The 19,331-nt window shown below is 39.6% G+C and overlaps 1 non-coding gene across 1 annotated transcript; it reads left to right on the forward strand.

The window, feature by feature from the left end:
- The first annotated feature begins 10,425 nt into the window (after nucleotides 1–10,425).
- TRNAN-GUU (transfer RNA asparagine (anticodon GUU)) lies at nucleotides 10,426–10,499 on the forward strand. The gene has a single exon. It is a non-coding gene; the product is annotated as a tRNA-Asn (tRNA).
- Nucleotides 10,500–19,331: the final 8,832 nt, after the last annotated feature.

The following is a 19,331-nucleotide window of genomic DNA, read 5'->3' on the forward strand; positions in this document are numbered from 1 at the left end:
TTCCGGGAAGTTGCTGAAATGGATTGACTATTATTTAAGTAACAGAAAGGCTGGAGTTTACTTTCAAAGATGATATTCAGAATAGAGACATAGCGTTGAGAACTCTAGATGGTGGTGTCCTTAGCCCTACTCTTTTTGATATACCAATGAATATGATAGCTCAGCATGAATTTCCAAGATACTCTTGTCATAGTATATGCTGACTATATCCTGTTACAACCTACAGGAATGAATAACATGCGACAGACTTCAGACGCTTTGGGCATACTTCGCTGTTGAATGGATATTGTAATCAATGATGAGAAAGCTTAGTATCAAGTTAAGAATTTGGAACAGTGGGATTTGTTTTTGAATGGAATAAGGCTAAAAAAGCTGACGTGCATAAATATCTCGGTATGAACATTAGGCAATGAGGCATCAGTAGAGTACGGGAGATACAGTATCTGGAGAATGCATGCAAAGGGCGTTTAAGACCACTGAGAGCCTTAGCGTGGGTTGGAAATGGCGTTGGCATCCAAGTTTCAAGGATGGTGTACATCAACACAGTACGATCAGTTACTGATTATGCAGCACCTATTCTCATTATGTACAGTAAGAAGGATAGTCGCAAACTTGAAGTCATTCGAGATGAAGCCCTGAGAATAGTGTTAGGTCGTCAATGAAACGTTAGAGTACAAATCATGAGAACGGAATTAACTTTACCAAGTATTGAACGTAGGACTAAAGAATTTGCTGTAGCTGCTGCTCTCAAATCCATTACGAGAAATGCAGATGAAAGACTGTCTGGTGCAGTGATGTATTTGAGCGAGGGAAGAAATCTGAGTAACGTGTCCAAGTATGCAAGGACTTTGTATGATGTTATGAGAGAGTATGGCGTTTATAAACATTGCGCTTTCTTCCCAACTTACATAAAGTTTAGACCATTGCAAGAAGGATGCATCGAACTAGATAGCTCACAGCTTAAGTGGAGAAAAGCTGATACCCATCCCACTATTTTTTGGTGATTTCTACCTGCTACCTGTTCATTTCCACTCATGTGTAAGTATATCTACAGATCTATACAACACAATAGATATAGAGTACTTAACTGTCCACTGTTTCTGGAAATTTGTCTTGCGTTGGAAACAACAATTGATTTTGGCGGAATGCGGTGGCACGATCTTCAACTAAAATCTTCAGCTTTCAGGATCTCCAGTTTGCCACCTCTCATCAGTTTACTACAAAAACCAATATCATGATCTTTGGATGAATGTTAAGCTTTAATATCCCTGCAGAGGTTGACTCATAAGAGCCTTCGCCAGTAGACACAGAAATCAGACGAAACATTCTGAAATTATTCTCACACACTGAGAGAAGCACCTTCAGTGGTTAATAACAGGCTACTACAAGCAGGTACATCACTCTACCAGAAACAATCCAAGAGGTTCACCGAAAACCTTCAGCAGTTATGGAAGTCATATCAAATTTATCCACAAAAACTTTCAAGTGCTGCTGGAAGCTTTTATCAGGCATAAGAGTCTCTGATGTACCGTTAAGAGCGTTTTTGAGTTCTACTGGAAACCTTTATTTAGTTATAGGAGAAGCACAAACAAATCCTCAAAACCTCTTCCGAGTGATATTGACAACCTTCAGTAGGCATAGGAATAACGCCTACTTTATATGTAGCAGCTTACATTAAGATTAATGGAAACCTCCAGCAGGTATATCACATATAATTCACCTCAGTATCTTCGTTTAGGTTTATCAGAAACCTCCAGCGGGAAAAAGATTCACAACTTATGGAACCTGAACACATTCCATAAGGTTCAGTGGAAACCTCCCGCAGGGATAGCAGTAAAACGTAACTAGTCTTCACCAGCTTCACTAATGTCTATTGGAAACCTCTAATTACACTTCATTCATCATCATCAGTTTTCGTTGTAAACTTCCAGCAGGTAAAGTAGTGAAAACTAATTTGTACTCAAAAGCATCCCTCAGGTGTACTAGAAACCTCGTACAGGTGTAGGAGGTACATGTGATTGATCCTATTTACTCTCAGCAGCTTCCTTGAGTTCTACTGGAAACTTTAGCAGGTACAAGAGGCACAACTATCAACACTTTCCCTGAAGATTACTAGACAACTCAGAATGAAGGTAGAATTATGACCACATCTTAGGACCACATCTGTAATTTACCACACATTTTAATAGCAGAGACAAGAGTCATACATGTATATTAACTTTTGGTCACGCCAGAGGATTACTACATACAAGTAAAGAAGTAATGGCTACACACAACAAGAGTATGCTAAGTGCATTCCAGAGGGTTATTTTAAACGTCATCATGCAGTCTACATCACCTTATATCTACTTGACAGAAGTAAGTCTGTAGGAACACAACTTACAATTCTGAGTCTGAAATTGAAAGGCAATCTACATATTCTGCTATTCTAATATTTTTTTCTCACTTTTATTGACATTCCTTCAGTTTCTACTTCTAGGAGCTGTCTAATCACCTACCTTAACCACTGGTAGGCTATGTAGAACTCAAGAACCCACTACATTACATTATTACAACGTACCTGTTGTTAACAAGAATCGGCAATTGATATGTCCTCATCCTTCCCTCCATCGGCAAGTCACACATACACAAGGGCTCTAGCTCGGCTTCGGCCAGACACACGAGACATCCTGTTGATAGGAACTTACTGTTTGTCAGGCGGATTTTTACTACGGTAACGTTACAGAAACATCTCCTTCAGTCGTGAAACCAAAACATATGCTTCAGAAATACACCGGTAATCAAGCCGAAAAATACGCTTCAATAATAACACTAAGGCATCTCTCTGAAAAATAATATTGAAATATCTGATTCAGTAATGAAACTAAAACATCCACAAATGTAATATACTTGAAAACATCTGCTTCTAAACTCATCCACAAACATCAACTTTAGTAGGGACATTGAAATTTCATTTTGTCATGATAATGAATGTTTCTTCCTTAAAGACGCTGAAATATTTGAGAAAGAAATGACAGTGAAACATCAGCTTGGGCTCTGACGTGTGTTCTATTAATGATATTGAAACATATATTTCAGTAATAACACTATCATCTTTTCCAGTGATGGCAATTGAACATTAGTTTCGTTAAAGTTAATAGAGTTTCCGTAGTGTAGCGGTTATCACGTGCGCTTCACACGCGCAAGGTCCCCGGTTCGATCCCGGGCGGAAACAGGAAACTTTTACGGATTTCATCATATTTTCTTGTGTGAGAAGCTGCTGATGGAAAGACTTCCCTCATAGATTAATATTACTGCTATTCGAATCAGTTAACTGAATCTATTCAAGACTTCCTTTCGCAGCAGCATATACTAAGATGTGCGAGGCCTACAATGCATATTTCGGCATGCCTGTCGGGTATCAAGACAAATTCTAAGCACCTCATTGCACCTGCAAGCAATGCAAAAAAAAAAAAATCTGAAAAGTAGGCAGACAATTGTTGCTCGTTTGGTTGGCGGAATCTTATGTCATTTGACAGCTCTCCCAGGAGCCTCAAAGCCGTGTTGATTCATAAAGAGAACAAGTACGTCTCTTCCCCTTGTTACTGGGTGCTCCTCAAGGAAGAAAACAATATTGTCAAGACCTTGTTGAACGCCTTCAATTATGATGAATACAACTGGGAGGTCATTGGAGACCAAAATGGTGGCATTCCTGATGGGTCTCCAAGTTAGTTTTACCAAGTTTCCTTGCTCTCTTTGCGTTTGGGATACCAGGGACACCGCGGCGCTCTACCACGGGTGGGACTGGCCACAGTGGACCGAAATCTCTGTGGGAATGATCAACGTCAAGTGGGATCTACTGGTGGACCCCTCAGAAGGTGTTTATGCCACCATTGCTCATAATAATAGGCCTTATGAAACAATTTGTCACAGTTCTAGATAAGGAATCTCCAGCCTTCAAGTACCTAGAAGATTTCTTCCCTAAGCTGTCTGAGGCAAAGGCCAAATACGACGTCTTCGTCGGACCACAGATAAAGAAGATCCTGGAGTGCAAAGAATTCCCCAAGAAGCTCACTAGGGAGGAGAAGGCAGCTTGGTATAGCTTTGTCGCCGTGGGTCGGGGTTTCCTGGGCAATCACAAGACCGAAAACAATGTGGAGCTGGTTGAGACTATGATGAAGAACTACGACAAAATGGCCTCCTGGATGTCCCTCAAAGTCCATATTCTTGATGCTCATCTTCATAAATTCAAGGAAAACATGAAAACGTATTCGTAGGAGAAAGGCGAGCAATTCTACCAGGATGTGTTGGACTTTGAACAACGCTATCAAGGAACATGTAACGATAACATGATGGGAGATTATATTTGGGGTCTGATTTCTGAAAGTGATTTATACTACAATGTAAATCTGGAAAAATTCCTCACCTCTAAATGTTTTGTGATTATTTTTGTTTAACATCAGTGTTAATACAAGTTAAGTCTGATTCATATGTTGTTGTTCTAACTGTATGTGAATAAGAATGTGTACAATCACCTGTTGTCCAACTGGAAATATAAACGTTTCAAAATATCACTGTAATGGTCACAAATGCAAAGTTTGAAGGGAATGACAGTCTTTTTATCCACTATTACCTATAACCAAATAACAAATAACACACTACCCCGGAACAAAAGTTTTGTGACACAGTGAAATTTCAGAGAAAGTAGAAAACTTACCTTTTATATATGTATAGGCAGTAGTTCTAAGAAAACATATGAGAAGGAAAAGACTTTCAAATCCTTCCGTTGGAAGGAGAGGATCAGATCGTAGATGTTAGGAAAGAAACGAGTAGAGTCTCATGACAACATCATAACGCCACACATGAGGTTCATTAGAACCATTAAAAGTCTGATGTAGGAATCATGCATCGAAAGTAACTTATGACCACCCTACTGGCTCACTACATACACGTAATTACGTCTCAGGGTATAGTTAAGAGTAAAGAAAGCGTATTCCAGAAGTCCAGTCTAAACATCAACACATACGTTTCTGACAGACTTGCGTCTATAGGAATCCGACTTACAAATTCATATTCTGATTTTGGGTGTCTACTTTAGGAAGCTATCTACTTTCATACCTCCACCACTGGTGGGCCATGCTGTGCTCAACATATCACGACATTACATGATTACAGTGTGCTCGTCGGTAAACACAGAGCCGGCAATCATGGTATCTGTTGCTTTCCTACTACCTTAGGTAATAATTGAAAAATCTGCATCATTTATGAAAGTTAGATATGTGATTGTGCTGTAGTATTTAAAGGGTGCTTCAGACTTATCAATGAAAGACCTGCTTCAGTAACGACCTTCAAATATCTGCTTCCCTTCCTCAATAAAGACACTAAAGTATCTTCCCCAATAATGACCCTAAATCATCTGATTTAGTAATGACACTCAATCATCTACTTCAGTAATCACTCTGATACATCTGATTTAGTAATGACACTCAATCATCTACTTCAGTAATCACTCTGATACATCTGATTTAGTAATGATACGAAAACATCGTCTTGAATGATGATACTGAAAGAGCTGCTTCATTAACAACACTGAAAGATCTGTGTCAGAAATGAGAGTAAAATATATGCTTCAGCAATGACATTTAAGCATTCGCTTCAGTAACCATACAGAAACAAGTGCGTCATTAATGACAATGAAAGATATGTTTTAGTAATGAAAACCAGTCATCTGCCTCAGTCATGACACCGAAACATATGCTTCAGTAATGAAAATGAAACATCTTCTGTAAAGGTAAATAATTTCTACAGTGCAACTTTTAACTTTTAATGTTTTCCTCACATTTCTTTGAGTTGGAAGTTGCTTATGGAAATATTATGTAAACAATGGCTATGACTGCAAATAGAATCTAAGAGCGGAGACAGCTTTATGAGCTTTACTCTACCACGCCTCCTCCGGACAGGTAAAGTTAAATAGTCACTAGAAGTGGACCAACACTTTTCCAGCAGTAGCTTTTACTGCCATGGATTATACCATTGGCCCATATAACGAGGTGCTGCAGCAGAATGACGCATTAGAAGTGTTCTGGGACCATAACCCAGAGATACACGGGTCAAAACCATGCTATCCTTCAAATGTTTTCTTATCACAGGATACGACCAATCTCTGGACTTGACCCATTTACTGTAATGATAACATTAAACATGGCCACAGTAGAGAAGTGAAATGAAGGAAGAATCAGTCATTTGCCCCAGTGTCTGAGATAAAGGTAGATCTTTGTGGCAGACTTCTGTATCTCTTGGTGGTGGCTTCCGTCAAACTCTACATACAACTCCAGTTCTTGATGCTGATGTTTCTGTGAAATGAATAAAGATGGTAAACTGGAAGATCCTGAAAGCGGGAGATTTTAGCGAGTCATACAGTGAAACAGCCATGATCCAAATTCAAGTGTTCTTTCCGGTAAAAGACAAGCTAATACGAAGAGCAGACCAAGTTGTCCTCGTTTATATTATATGTTATAGAAATTTGTAAACATATTTACGTATGACTTTAGGTTTGCACGCTACACGCAGAAATCACCACGTATTTATGATCTGAGAACAATGATCTGATAACAAGTCCCCGTACAGGAACATGAACTTCAGAACATTGACTTAGGCCAGGTGGGCTGCTCACCTCCGTTGTCACCATCTCATATATCTTCAGATTCATCTTCATAACTAACTATGAATGTACTCAAGAATACTGAATCCCTATAAACTGAACCAAGAGATAAACTGCATTCATATTTAAACTGTCAATCAACATAACCACTATGAAAGTAGGGAAGAATCTTAATCATTAATGTTGCTATTCATATATTCAACGTCGACGACGTTTGATGCGAATGTGAACAGTCAAAATGTTAAAGATCTACGCCCCTTGACGGGAGAGAGGATGACCTCAGCTGATTGGGTGGGAAACTTGTCATGTCAGGCCGATGGACGGTGTCTAACATGAAGTTTGTGACGTGACTCTTTTATCTGCTTTTTGAGATTTCCAGAATGCCTTTGGAGTGTTCTTTATGTCTGCGTGATGTGATTCCAATATAATGTTGTTGAGGTTTATGGTGAACCTATAAAGTTATTTCTTAATGTGGCTTCAGTTTCAGATGCTGAAACCTGTGGTTTACTACATACGTCAGGTGTCACGTCTTTTATCTCCTTGACCTGCTGGAAGCTTTCAGTGAGCTTCTAGAATAGTGACGTATATAATTATTCTAAGCATCTTGTTGATGCCTGATGATACTTGGTGGCTCTCTGGATAGTTCGTAATGTAAAGAATGTGGTGTGCAAAGTTTATTAGTTTTTTATTCACGAATATCACTTTATTTTCGAAAGGAAATATTCACTTCTAGAGAAAAGTCCTCATCGAGGCTATGACTTAAATGAAATATACAGAATGACTTCAAAGACAAAGAATTAGTTAAAGAAAAACGAGAAAGTAATAAAAGAGGCAATTAGTTTACTTCTTATAAAGCTGTATTCCTGTTGACTGACTTCTGTTCGGTAGATATAAGGCGCCGTCGTCTGTATGATAAAGTTTAGAATGAACTTCTGGAATACAAATAACATACTCTTGTAGTGTGTATCCATTAATTCTTTACTTGTATGTAGAAAGCCTCTGGCGTAACCAAAAGTTGATATAGTTGCATGACTCTTGTCTCTGCTTTTAAACGGTCTAGTAAACTACAGATATGTTCTTATGATGTGATCATAAAAGTACGTACCTTTCATTTTGAGGTTTCAAGCAATCTTGGAACCTTCAAATATGTAAACTTGCTGGAGTTTCCAGTAGACTTCAAGGAAGCTGCTGAGAACGAATAGGATCAATCAGGTGTACCTCCTACACCTGCACGAGGTTTCCAGTACACCTGAGGGAAGCTGTTGAGTATAAATTAGTTCCCACTGCCTTACCTGGTGCAGGTTTACAAATAACATTGTTGATGATGAATTAAGTTTGATTAGAGGTTTACAGCACACCTCAGTGAAGGTGTTGAAAACAAGTTACGTTTCACTGCTATCCCTGCTGGAGGCTTCCAATGAGACTTAAGGAGGCTTTTCAAGTTAAATTAGTTGTAATTGTTCAACCGGATGAGGGTTTCTAATTGGACCTAAGCTAAGCTGTTAAGGATGAATCATGTGATAAACCTACTGGAGGTATCCATTAAACTTTAGGGAAACTGCTGCAGATAAAGTGGCTATGATTCCTGTGCCTGCTGAACGTTGTCAATAAAACTCAGAAAAGCTTTTTAGGATATGTTTGTGTTACTCCTATAACTGAATAAAGGTTTCCAGTAGAACTCAAAAACGCTGTTGAGGGTGAATTAGATGAGACTCTTATGCCCGATGAAAGTTTTTGTGGATAGATTTGATGTGACTCCCATAACTTTTTAAGGTTTCCTGTCAACCTCTGGGATCGTTTGTGATAGACTGATGTACCTGCTTCCAGTAGCCTCTTATTAACCATTGGAGTTGTCTGTCCCAGTGTCTGAGAAAAATTTCAGAATGTTTTGTCTCATTCCTGTATCTACTGGTGGAGGCTCCTAGGAGTCAACCACTGCAATGATCTTAAAAGTTTGATATTGACCTTCAGTTCTTGATATTGATGTTTTTAGTAAAATGATTAGAGAAAACAAATTGGAGATCCTGAAAGTGGAAAATTTTATATGAAGGTCGTGCGATCACCTTCCGCCAAATTCAATGATTCTTTCCGATACAAGACAAATTTCCAGAAACATTCGAACGTGATTTACTGTCTATATTTTTTGTTTTATAGAAGATATATAGATATACTTACTAATGAGAGGAAACAAACAGGCAACAGGCAGAAATCACCAAAATATAAGTGTGATAACAGTCGCCGTACTATACCACGAACACCAGCCTAGCTGGATGGGCCTCACGCATTTATGCCAATTCATATTTGTAAATGACGCTAAATTCATCATCAGAATTCATTAAAAGTTTTGTTAGGAATTTGAAATTACATAAATGCTGAACAAAAGATAAATCATGTTCTTGTTCAAACAATATCAATATATCCACAAAATCAATTATAACAACGAAAGAATCGCGTTCGCGTTTTTAGCCCTGAAGTTCACACTGAGGGAGATTTACGTCACCTTGTTAGAAGAGCAGAAAACCTTAGTTGACTGAGTGAAGTTTCCGACAATTGCAGGAGACTTGGTATGTCTGACTGATGGAAAACTTGTATGATGAAGGTTTTTCCATGTCTCCTATATCTACTTCTCAGGATTTCCAGATGACCTGCGGGGTGATCATTATGTTTGTCATGTAATTCCAGGATCTGTTGTTAAAGAAAATAGTGAACCTCCAGATTGATTTCACTTTTCCTTTTCCTATATCTTCTACTGGTGAAATCTCTGGATTACCTAATGTGTCAAGTTTTTTATCTCCTAGAATTCCTGGATGCTTCCAGTGAACATATGGAATGGTTCAGAAGAAGGATGTTTACGTAAGTTTTTTCTGCCTGGTGAACTCTGATAGGCCTTTAGAGAGTTCTTAATGTGGAGAGAGTAATTTTCTATATGTCATTATCATAATTATTATTTTTCAAATGGAAGGTAACAATCGTGAGCAAAAGACCTTATCGATGGCAGCTCATAGACTATAAAAAGGTCTTCAATGACATATAAAAAGCCTTACAGAGAAGAGGAAGAATAAGTATTTTAGATGAAGTAGATAACTTACCTCTTACTATATACAGGTCACAGTTGTTAGAAAATATGTGGGAAGGTAATGAGTTTCACATACTACCGTTGTAAAGAAGTAGTCAGATCGTAGCTTTTAGGAAAGAAATGATAGGCAAAGGGTTTCAAAGTCTAGCGGTGTAGAGAAAGAACCAGATATCGCAACTGCTCATCGTTGAGATGTCATCGGCCACACAGTAATCATGTGAAACACTAGATTGCCTAGTGACGCATTAGATTTCCGAGTGGTACGGTCTGTGGTGAGATGTTGAGGTTCCTGGCAAACGTTCTTATAATCAAGGGTCGTTCCTGGATAAGCTCGAATCACCAACCCTTCGGTGAACCTCCTAACTCACTAATCTCTTTTGCCAAGGAAACCTGGAAATATCCCAGCTACAGACGAAACATTATCATGAACTATGGATGAGAAGGTAAGAGATGGTCTGCGTCATTACGTGACTGCCAAACAGGAATAATGTGATGATAGTCATCCCGGTTGATCAGATGAAATTCCAATATTTTGTGTGTATTTCCTCAAGGAGTAATCCTCAAGAGCAACAGAAGTCCTTGTCTAAACTTGGCTTTGAATACGAACACTATATCCTCTCCAGCTACACATGACTCCTAAATGTTATCTAAGACAATCAGTGCCACAAGCACTCGTTACGAAGTCAGCCATAAGATGAGATAGTTTCAGGCCTCCGTGGCACAATAGGTTAGCGCGTTCGGCTGTTAACCGAAAGGTTGGTGGTTCGAGCCCACCCGGGGGCGACACTTTATATAAGACAACTCCAGAACTTACAAGAAACTTCAGTTTTCAACAGGCACACGAGTTAATCAAAAACTGTATGTAATCTCAAAAAAGAATTAACTGTAAGACCTCCAAAAGTTATCTGCGTCATATGTAATTCATCCTTACTAGCTTCCGTGAAGTTCACTGGAAACCTTAACAAAGGTAGAGCCCCATGCCACATCATAAGATCACACCGGAGGTTAAGAAGAACCCTTGAAAGGCAAACGCAGAAGTCACACATTCAAGATACCTTATGACCACTCCAGATGTTCACTATATACATGCAAATGGGTACAGGATGCACACATTATGTGATGTTAAGAACATTCCAGAGGATCATTCTAAACCTCATCAGACAGACTACAGCTCTTGATATCTACTTGACACCTGAGTCCATAGAAATCAGTCCATAGAAATCCGGCCAATTCTGATTCTGAAATCATGTCCACTTGTCTTTCTCTAAACTACGGGTATTGTTTCTTCACTCTTATATGGACATTTTTTTCAGTTTCTACTCAAGAGAGTTGCTGGTTTCGTACCTCCACCACTGGTAGGTCATACAATACTCAATATCCCAGTACATTTTATCATTATAATGTGGCATTTGATAAGAAGAGAGTCGGCCATTGTAATGTTCACTTCTTTCCCTCTACCGCTGGGCCATACATAAACAAGAGTTCCAGTTGTGTATTAGCCGGACACACAAGACTAGCTGTTTAAAGGAGGTTATCGTCAATTACATTAATGATTTTTCTTCAGTAAAATGACACCAGTGGAGCAGTGGAAGCTTGATAGGTCCATAACCCAAAGGTCAATGGACAAAGACCATGCTCTGCTATGAATGATTTTTTTTTATTATACAGAGGGACCAATCTTTAGACTAGACCCATCCAGGGTAATAACATTACAGTAAACGGGTCACAGTGGAGAAATGGAATAAAGGAAAAGTCAGTCAGTTCCCTCGGTGTCTGAGGCAAAGACAGAACGCATTCCCTGACTCCTGTGTCTTCTGCTGGAGGCTCCTTTTAATCTCTACAATGATCATAAAGTTTATCAAACTACTGCAGTTTTTGACATCGTTGCATCCAGGGATCTGATATGAGACAGGAAGTTAGAAAATCCTGAAAGACTTGTGATTTTAGTGGAATGGAACGTGCTTCCGCCACCACCAAATACAATGATTGTTTCCAGAATAAGTGAAAACTTACAGAATGAGTGGGCTAAGATCTAATTTTCTTACTGTATCTTATAGATGATATGTAGGTATTTACACATAAGTAGAAAAGAATAAACAACGAGTACAAATCATCAAGAAATAAGATTGTGTGATAACAGGCTGCCATACAATATCACGAACAGCAGAATACTATCTTAGGCCACCTGAGTGACCCACATGCATTAATTGCAACTCATCTTTATAAAGGCTGTTAGATTCATCCTTAAATTGACTAAAAATGTTACTAAGAATAGGAAAGTGTATATGTACTGAATTAAAAACTAAAATTCACCCACGTTAAGTATTTTATCGTTATACGCACTACGAGCACGTGGAACGATACTAATCAAATGCGAAGGAGTTCGCTTTGTAATTGCTGAAAGATTTACGTCCATCGGCGGGATAGGTACGTCCCTCGGAGGGACAGTGGAAGAACTTAGCTGACTGCGTGAGTTTTGCGCCCATTGTCGGAGACTTGGTATGTCGGACTGATGGAAACCTTTTAAGATGAAGTTTGTTCCATTACTTGCACATCTACTTCTTGGAACTTCCACGGGGCCTTTGGGATGTTCTCTATATTAGTGATGTAATTCCAGTCTTTGTTGCTAAGGTTTATGGTGAACCTCTGGATTGTTTTGGCGCGACATCTGTTCCTGCTACAGAAACCTCTGGATTACCTCACTTGTCGAGACCTACTAGAACCATCCAGTGAACCTCTGGTTGTAAGCAACACCTTTCTGCCTGGTGATATTTCATGAACCTCTGGAGATATCTTAAGGCTGAGAGCCTGGTGTGCTGTGTGGTATAGGTTTCTATCTTTCATTATCACTTTTTCTCACTTTGAAAACTACGGCTTCAGTCACGAACAAAATTCTTCATCGCTGTCAGGTCTTAAATAGAATATTTAAAAAGACTTCAAGGACATATGATTAGCAACAGAGAAATGACGATGAATGATAATTCCAGAGGGAGTAGAAAACTTTCTTTTACAAAGGTATAGGTAGTAGTTATAAGGAAATATATGAGAAGGTAAAAAGTTTCAAATCCTACCGCTGTTGGAAAGGATCAGATCTTAGATTTTAGGAAAGAGCCTCATGACATCATAACACCACACTTGAGGTCCATTAGAACCATTAGAAGGTTGATGTAGGAACAGAAAGTAACTTTTAACCATCCCATTGGTTGACTGCATAAATGTAAATAAGTCTCAGGATAAACTCAAGTGTAAAGTAAGTGTCTTCCAGAAGTTCATTCTAAACCCCGACACACATACCTACCTGACAGATTTGGGTCTGTAGGAATCCGACTTAGTAATTCTCATTCTGATTTTGAAAGCTGACCTGCTTTCATCCCGTGTAATGAATATCTTTTCTCTTTTGGATAGACATTTCTAGGGTTTCCTACTCAGGAAGCTAAGTAGTTTCATACCTCCACCACTGGTGGGCCATGCAGTGCTCAACATGTCATGACATTACATGATTACAGCGTGCTCGTCCTTAAACACAGAGCCGGTGGTTGTAATATCCGTTGCTTTCCCTCAACCACTAAGCAAAAACTTTAAAAAATCTACCTCAGAGTGAATGTTTGGGTGAAGAGGGTGGTGAGAGTAAGTGAGCTTGGAAAGGAGACTTGTGTGAGGAAGTACCAGGAGAGACTGAGTACAGAATGGAAAAGGTGAGAACAATGGAAGTAAGGGGAGTGGGGGAGGAATGGGATGTATTTAGGGAATCAGTGATGGATTGCGCAAAAGATGCTTGTGGCATGAGAAGAGTGGGAGGTGGGTTGATTAGAAAGGGTAGTGAGTGGTGGGATGAAGAAGTAAGAGTATTAGTGAAAGAGAAGAGAGAGGCATTTGGACGATTTTTGCAGGGAAAAAATGCAATTGAGTGGGAGACGTATAAAAGAAAGAGACAGGAGGTCAAGAGAAAGGTGCAAGAGGTGAAAAAAAGGGCAAATGAGAGTTGGGGTGAGAGAGTATCATTAAATTTTAGGGAGAATAAAAAGATGTTCTGGAAGGAGGTAAATAAAGTGCGTAAGACAAGGGAGCAAATGGGAACTTCAGTGAAGGGCGCAAATGGGGAGGTGATAACAAGTAGTGGTGATGTGAGAAGGAGATGGAGTGAGTATTTTGAAGGTTTGTTGAATGTGTTTGATGATAGAGTGGCAGATATAGGGTGTTTTGGTCGAGGTGGTGTGCAAAGTGAGAGGGTTAGGGAAAATGATTTGGTAAACAGAGAAGAGGTAGTAAAAGCTTTGCGGAAGATGAAAGCCGGCAAGGCAGCAGGTTTGGATGGTATTGCAGTGGAATTTATTAAAAAAGGGGGTGACTGTATTGTTGACTGGTTGGTAAGGTTATTTAATGTATGTATGACTCATGGTGAGGTGTCTGAGGATTGGCGGAATGCGTGCATAGTGCCATTGTACAAAGGCAAAGGGGATAAGAGTGAGTGCTCAAATTACAGAGGTATAAGTTTGTTGAGTATTCCTGGTAAATTATATGGGAGGGTATTGATTGAGAGGGTGAAGGCACATACATAGCATCAGATTGGGGAAGAGCAGTGTGGTTTCAGAAGTGGTAGAGGATGTGTGGATCAGGTGTTTGCTTTGAAGAATGTATGTGAGAAATACTTAGAAAAGCAAATGGATTTGTATGTAGCATTTATGGATCTGGAGAAGGCATATAATAGAGTTGATAGAGATGCTCTGTGGAAGGTATTAAGAATATATGGTGTGGGAGGCAAGTTGTTAGAAGCAGTGAAAAGTTTTTATCGAGGATGTAAGGCATGTGTACGTGTAGGAAGAGAGGAAAGTGATTAGTTCTCAGTGAATGTAGGTTTGCGGCAGGGGTGTGTGATGTCTCCATGGTTGTTTAATTTGTTTATGGATGGGGTTGTTAGGGAGGTGAATGCAAGAGTTTTGGAAAGACGGGCAAGTATGAAGTCTGTTGGAGAGAGCTTGGGAAGTGAGTCAGTTGTTGTTCGCTGATGATACAGCGACTGATTCATGTGAGAAACTGCAGAAGCTGGTGACTGAGTTTGGTAAAGTGTGTGAAAGAAGAAAGTTAAGAGTAAATGTGAATAAGAGCAGGGTTATTAGGTACAGTAGGGTTGAGGATCAAGTCAATTGGGGGGTGAGTTTGAATGGAGAAAAACTGGAGGAAGTGAAGTGTTTTAGATATCTGGGAGTGGATCTGGCAGCGGATGGAACCATGGAAGCGGAAGTGGATCATAGGGTGGGGGAGGGGGCGAAAATTCTGGGAGCCTTGAAGAATGTGTGGAAGTCGAGAACATTATCTCGAAAGCAAAAATGGGTATGTTTGAAGGAATAGTGGTTCCAACAATGTTGTATGGTTGCGAGGCGTGGACTATGGATAGAGTTGTGCGCAGGAGGATGGATGTGCTGGAAATGAGATGTTTGAGGACAATGTGTGGTGTGAGGTGGTTTGATCGAGTAAGTAACGTAAGGGTAAGAGAGATGTGTGGAAATAAAAAGAGCGTGGTTGAGAGAGCAGAAGAGGGTGTTTTGAAATGGTTTGGGCACATGGAGAGAATGAGTGAGGAAAGATTGACCAAGAGGATATATGTGTCGGAGGTGGAGGGAACGAGGAGAAGAGGGAGACCAAATTGGAGGTGGAAAGATGGAGTGAAAAAGATTTTGTGTGATCGGGGCCTGAACATGCAGGAGGGTGAAAGGAGGACAAGGAATAGAGTGAATTGGAGCGATGTGGTATACCGGGGTTAACGTGCTGTCAGTGGATTGAATCGAGGCATGTGAAGCGTCTGGGGTAAACCATGGAAAGCTGTGTAGGTATGTATATTTGCGTGTGTGGACGTATGTATATACTTGTGTATGGGGGTGGGTTGGGCCATTTCTTTCGTCTGTTTCCTTGCGCTACCTCGCAAACGCGGGAGACAGCGACAAAGCAAAAAAAAAAAATAAAAAATATTTGCTTGTGTTAAAAGATTTAAATCATGCTTTAGTATTAACACTGAAAGACCTGCTTCAGTAATGACGTTCAAATATCGACTTTCCTTCCTCAGTAAAGACATTATAATATCTGCCTCAGTAATGACCCTCAATCATCTGAATTAATACTGACACTCAATCACCTACGTCGATAATCACTCTAAAACATCAACTTTAGTAATGATTCTAAAACTTCTACTTCAATGATGATAATGAAACATCTGCATCATTAAAGACGCTGAAAGATCTGTTTCAGAAATGAAAGTGAAACATATGCTTCAGCAATATATTCAATCATTTCCTTCAGTAACCATATAAAAACAAGTACGTCATTACTGGCACTGAAAGATATGTTTCACTTAAGAAATCCAAGCATCTGCTTCAGTTATGACATTGAAGCATATTCTTCAGTAATGAAAGTGAAACACCTTCTTCGGTAAAGGTAACATAGTTTCCATAGTGTAGAGGTTATCACGTGACCTTCACAAGTATAAGGTTTGATCCCGGGCGGAATCAGGCAACTTTTAAGGTTTTCCTCGCGTTACTTGTGGGTTGGAAGTTGCTTATGAAAATATTGGTTATTCAAGCAATGTTTATAACTGCTAATAGAGTCTAAGAGTGGAGACAGTTTTATGTGCTCTACTCTCCCACGCCTCTTTCGGACTCATTCCTGTGGATACCACCGTGCTGGTCAGACGTTACACACGTTTCAATCTGCAGCAAGAGTTTCGATTTTCACCGGTTGCCCCATGTCTAGGGCAAGTGGGGGAGGAGGATAAACACGAGAAGATTTTGGCTAAGGAAGAAAATGCTGCACTAATAAATTGCACAGACGACGGCCTGCAGCTTTCAAGTAACGACTCAGAAGCAGATGATCTGCCACCGACAACAATGGAGGTGACAGTTTTCAAGAGGAGATTACTAAGAAGAAAAGAAAAAGAATGCATACGGAGAAGAAAGAAGAAAAAGAAATCAACTAGGAACCGAACCCAGTAGGGTTGCCGAATTAATCCTGGTGACATCCAATATGGCGAGCAACCCCGGTGTAGGAAACAGCTCAGGTAGGAGGAGGCTGAAATTTCCAAGTGAGTTACGCATGACACTATATAAGCTGTTGCTGTGGGAAGCTAAGCTTGGAAGGCAGCATAAAAAGTTTGAACCTTTACTTAAGGAAGGTCGTAATAATTCCTATATGACTGTGGCTGGGGATGAAGCAGTAAAGTTTCTGACGACGAAAGGATTTGAGGAGGTGATATTAACGATACCCCAAGACACAGAGCAACACACGAAGGTGATTGTATTCATGTATCCGGTTATACTGGATCCTGATTTTCTCCTTCATGATACATGATTCGTATGAGCAAACCGACAAGAAATCTGGGGTAAAAAAAAAGAACCAAGTGGTAGCCTTGATGAAGGTACACGTTCCGGAGATGATGCTCATCCCTAGAACAGGATACAGGAGAATTACAAAGTTTTTTGAACATCCTGTTTTGTGTTGTAAATGCTGTTGGTAGGACCATATGGCCTTGATATGCCAAATTGAATGTCGTTGTCTTATTCTGGAAAAATCATAATTAGATGGAATGTAAAAATAAGATAAAGTCTGGGCAACGTGTTGTGTCGTCCTGTTGCAACTGTGGCGGTGCGCATAATTCAGGTTCAATGATTTGCAGTAGGAGACCACAGGTGTACGCCACCGGTGGCAGACCATGGAGGTAGTGCAGCAGCGGGAAAGGGAGGATAAACAACTAGTTACAAATAAGGCAACGCTACCTTCAACTGAGAACGTGTGGGAGAAGAGAATGGAACAGAATAACACGTTGACGAAGACAAGAAATGATACAAGGGCTGCACCGAAAACTACTCCAGAAGTTAAGGCAACTGACAAATTCAGTGATGTGTATGGTGTAGTTGTTCAACTCCAGCAAGAAATCCAAGCGCTTAGGAAATTGTACAGGACAATCAGAATGTAATTGTTGATCTTTATAAACATAGAAATGTGGATGGGGGGTTGGAGAAAGCTGAAAATGATGCTGTGATGAGTACTGACAAACCAAATCCTTTCTCTGGGGGAGCGGAAATGTGAACGTTATGAATGATATAACCCGTCAAGTGTGTTGACATCCCTGTTGTTCCATATAGTAAAGTATCAACTCGAGGGAAAGATGTGATGGAACAATTTGTTAATGATAGAGTAAGGTTACTTTCAGCTGTAAATAAGGAAAATGGAAGACAATGAATTGAATAAACTTTCATGGAATGTAAATACCATACGTACTAGGAGCACAGATGTGTATGCTTATACGCTGTTGTTCGAGGTGGATGTTATAGCTCTACAAAAAACGGGCACAGAGGATGGTAGTTTAAAGAATTTTGTGATTATCAATGTTCCTGTTCACCAGCTGATAAAAGAAATAATACAAGAGAACTGTTGACTTATGTTCGGAAAAATGTGCCGGTTAAATTGGAGTTGGCTAACAAGTTGAATGGGGTTGAAAGTTTGTGGGTTAAAGTCTACCTTCAAAGGAGATCTACATGTATATTTGATATTCATGTCCATCCTCAAAATGTGGATAATGGTCATATGCAAGAGTGTATATTTACTAATGCCTGTGTCTTGGTTACCGGTACTTATGCAAGACATGATATTTTAGGTACTTCAAGACCCAGCAATATTAATGGCAGTAGATGATCACGCCAATGAGGGGAATTTGATAGTGTTAAGTTATTGGGTCATGATGATCCTACCCATATACGTGGAGGAAAATTGGATTATACAGTGATAGTCAATACAGGTGGAACGAGGACGAGTGCCGAGATAGTTGGGGATTTGCTCAGTGATCACTTTACATTACGAGTCATTGAACATGTCAATAAGATACAGAAAATCTTTGAGCGTAAAAGATATTGTTTGTTGGATGACAAAAGGAGGAACTGATCGCTACTGTACCAGATTGTTATACAGGTTATGAACCAAGAGATGTAGATAGATTTTTTGATGATTTATTGCATATCATTGATTCTGTGCTGACGACCAAAATTTATGGGTATAAAGAAGAAACGAATGATAGGAAACATAATCTGTACAGGTTGGTGCAGAATTGGAGTGAATTACTTAGAAAGGCGCATGAAAATTGGATTGCAAATCCTAATGATGATGAAATTAAGGTTGGAATTAAAGAGACTGCTAGAAAGTACACTAAGGAAAAGCAAAAAGCAAGGAATAAGTATTGGATGGACTTTCCTGGAGAATTGGTAAACATAAGACCTTCAGTGACATCTGGATGGAATTAGATAAAATATGAGGTGTTGGAAGCAAGGACAAAACCCATGGTGATCAATAAGCCAGTGCCAATCAAATTATTCATAAATGGGCTGTAGCAGGCAGCTTTGCAGAGTTGCCACCTGTAGTTCAAGGCTCATTACAGAGCAAACTTAGATTAAGGAGGGAAATTGTACTAAGTCAGTGTACGCTGGAAGATGATCAGTGTGTGAAAATAACGAGAGAAGAATCATTGTATGTGATCAAAAAGGTGAAATCTACTGCACCAGGGAAGATGGAGTATCATATGACATTAATAATTGTTTAGCTTGCACCAGGGAGAGGCGCCTTCTAGAATTATTC

Source organism: Panulirus ornatus, chromosome 9, assembly GCF_036320965.1.
Source record: "Panulirus ornatus isolate Po-2019 chromosome 9, ASM3632096v1, whole genome shotgun sequence".
Lineage (NCBI taxonomy): Eukaryota > Metazoa > Arthropoda > Malacostraca > Decapoda > Palinuridae > Panulirus > Panulirus ornatus.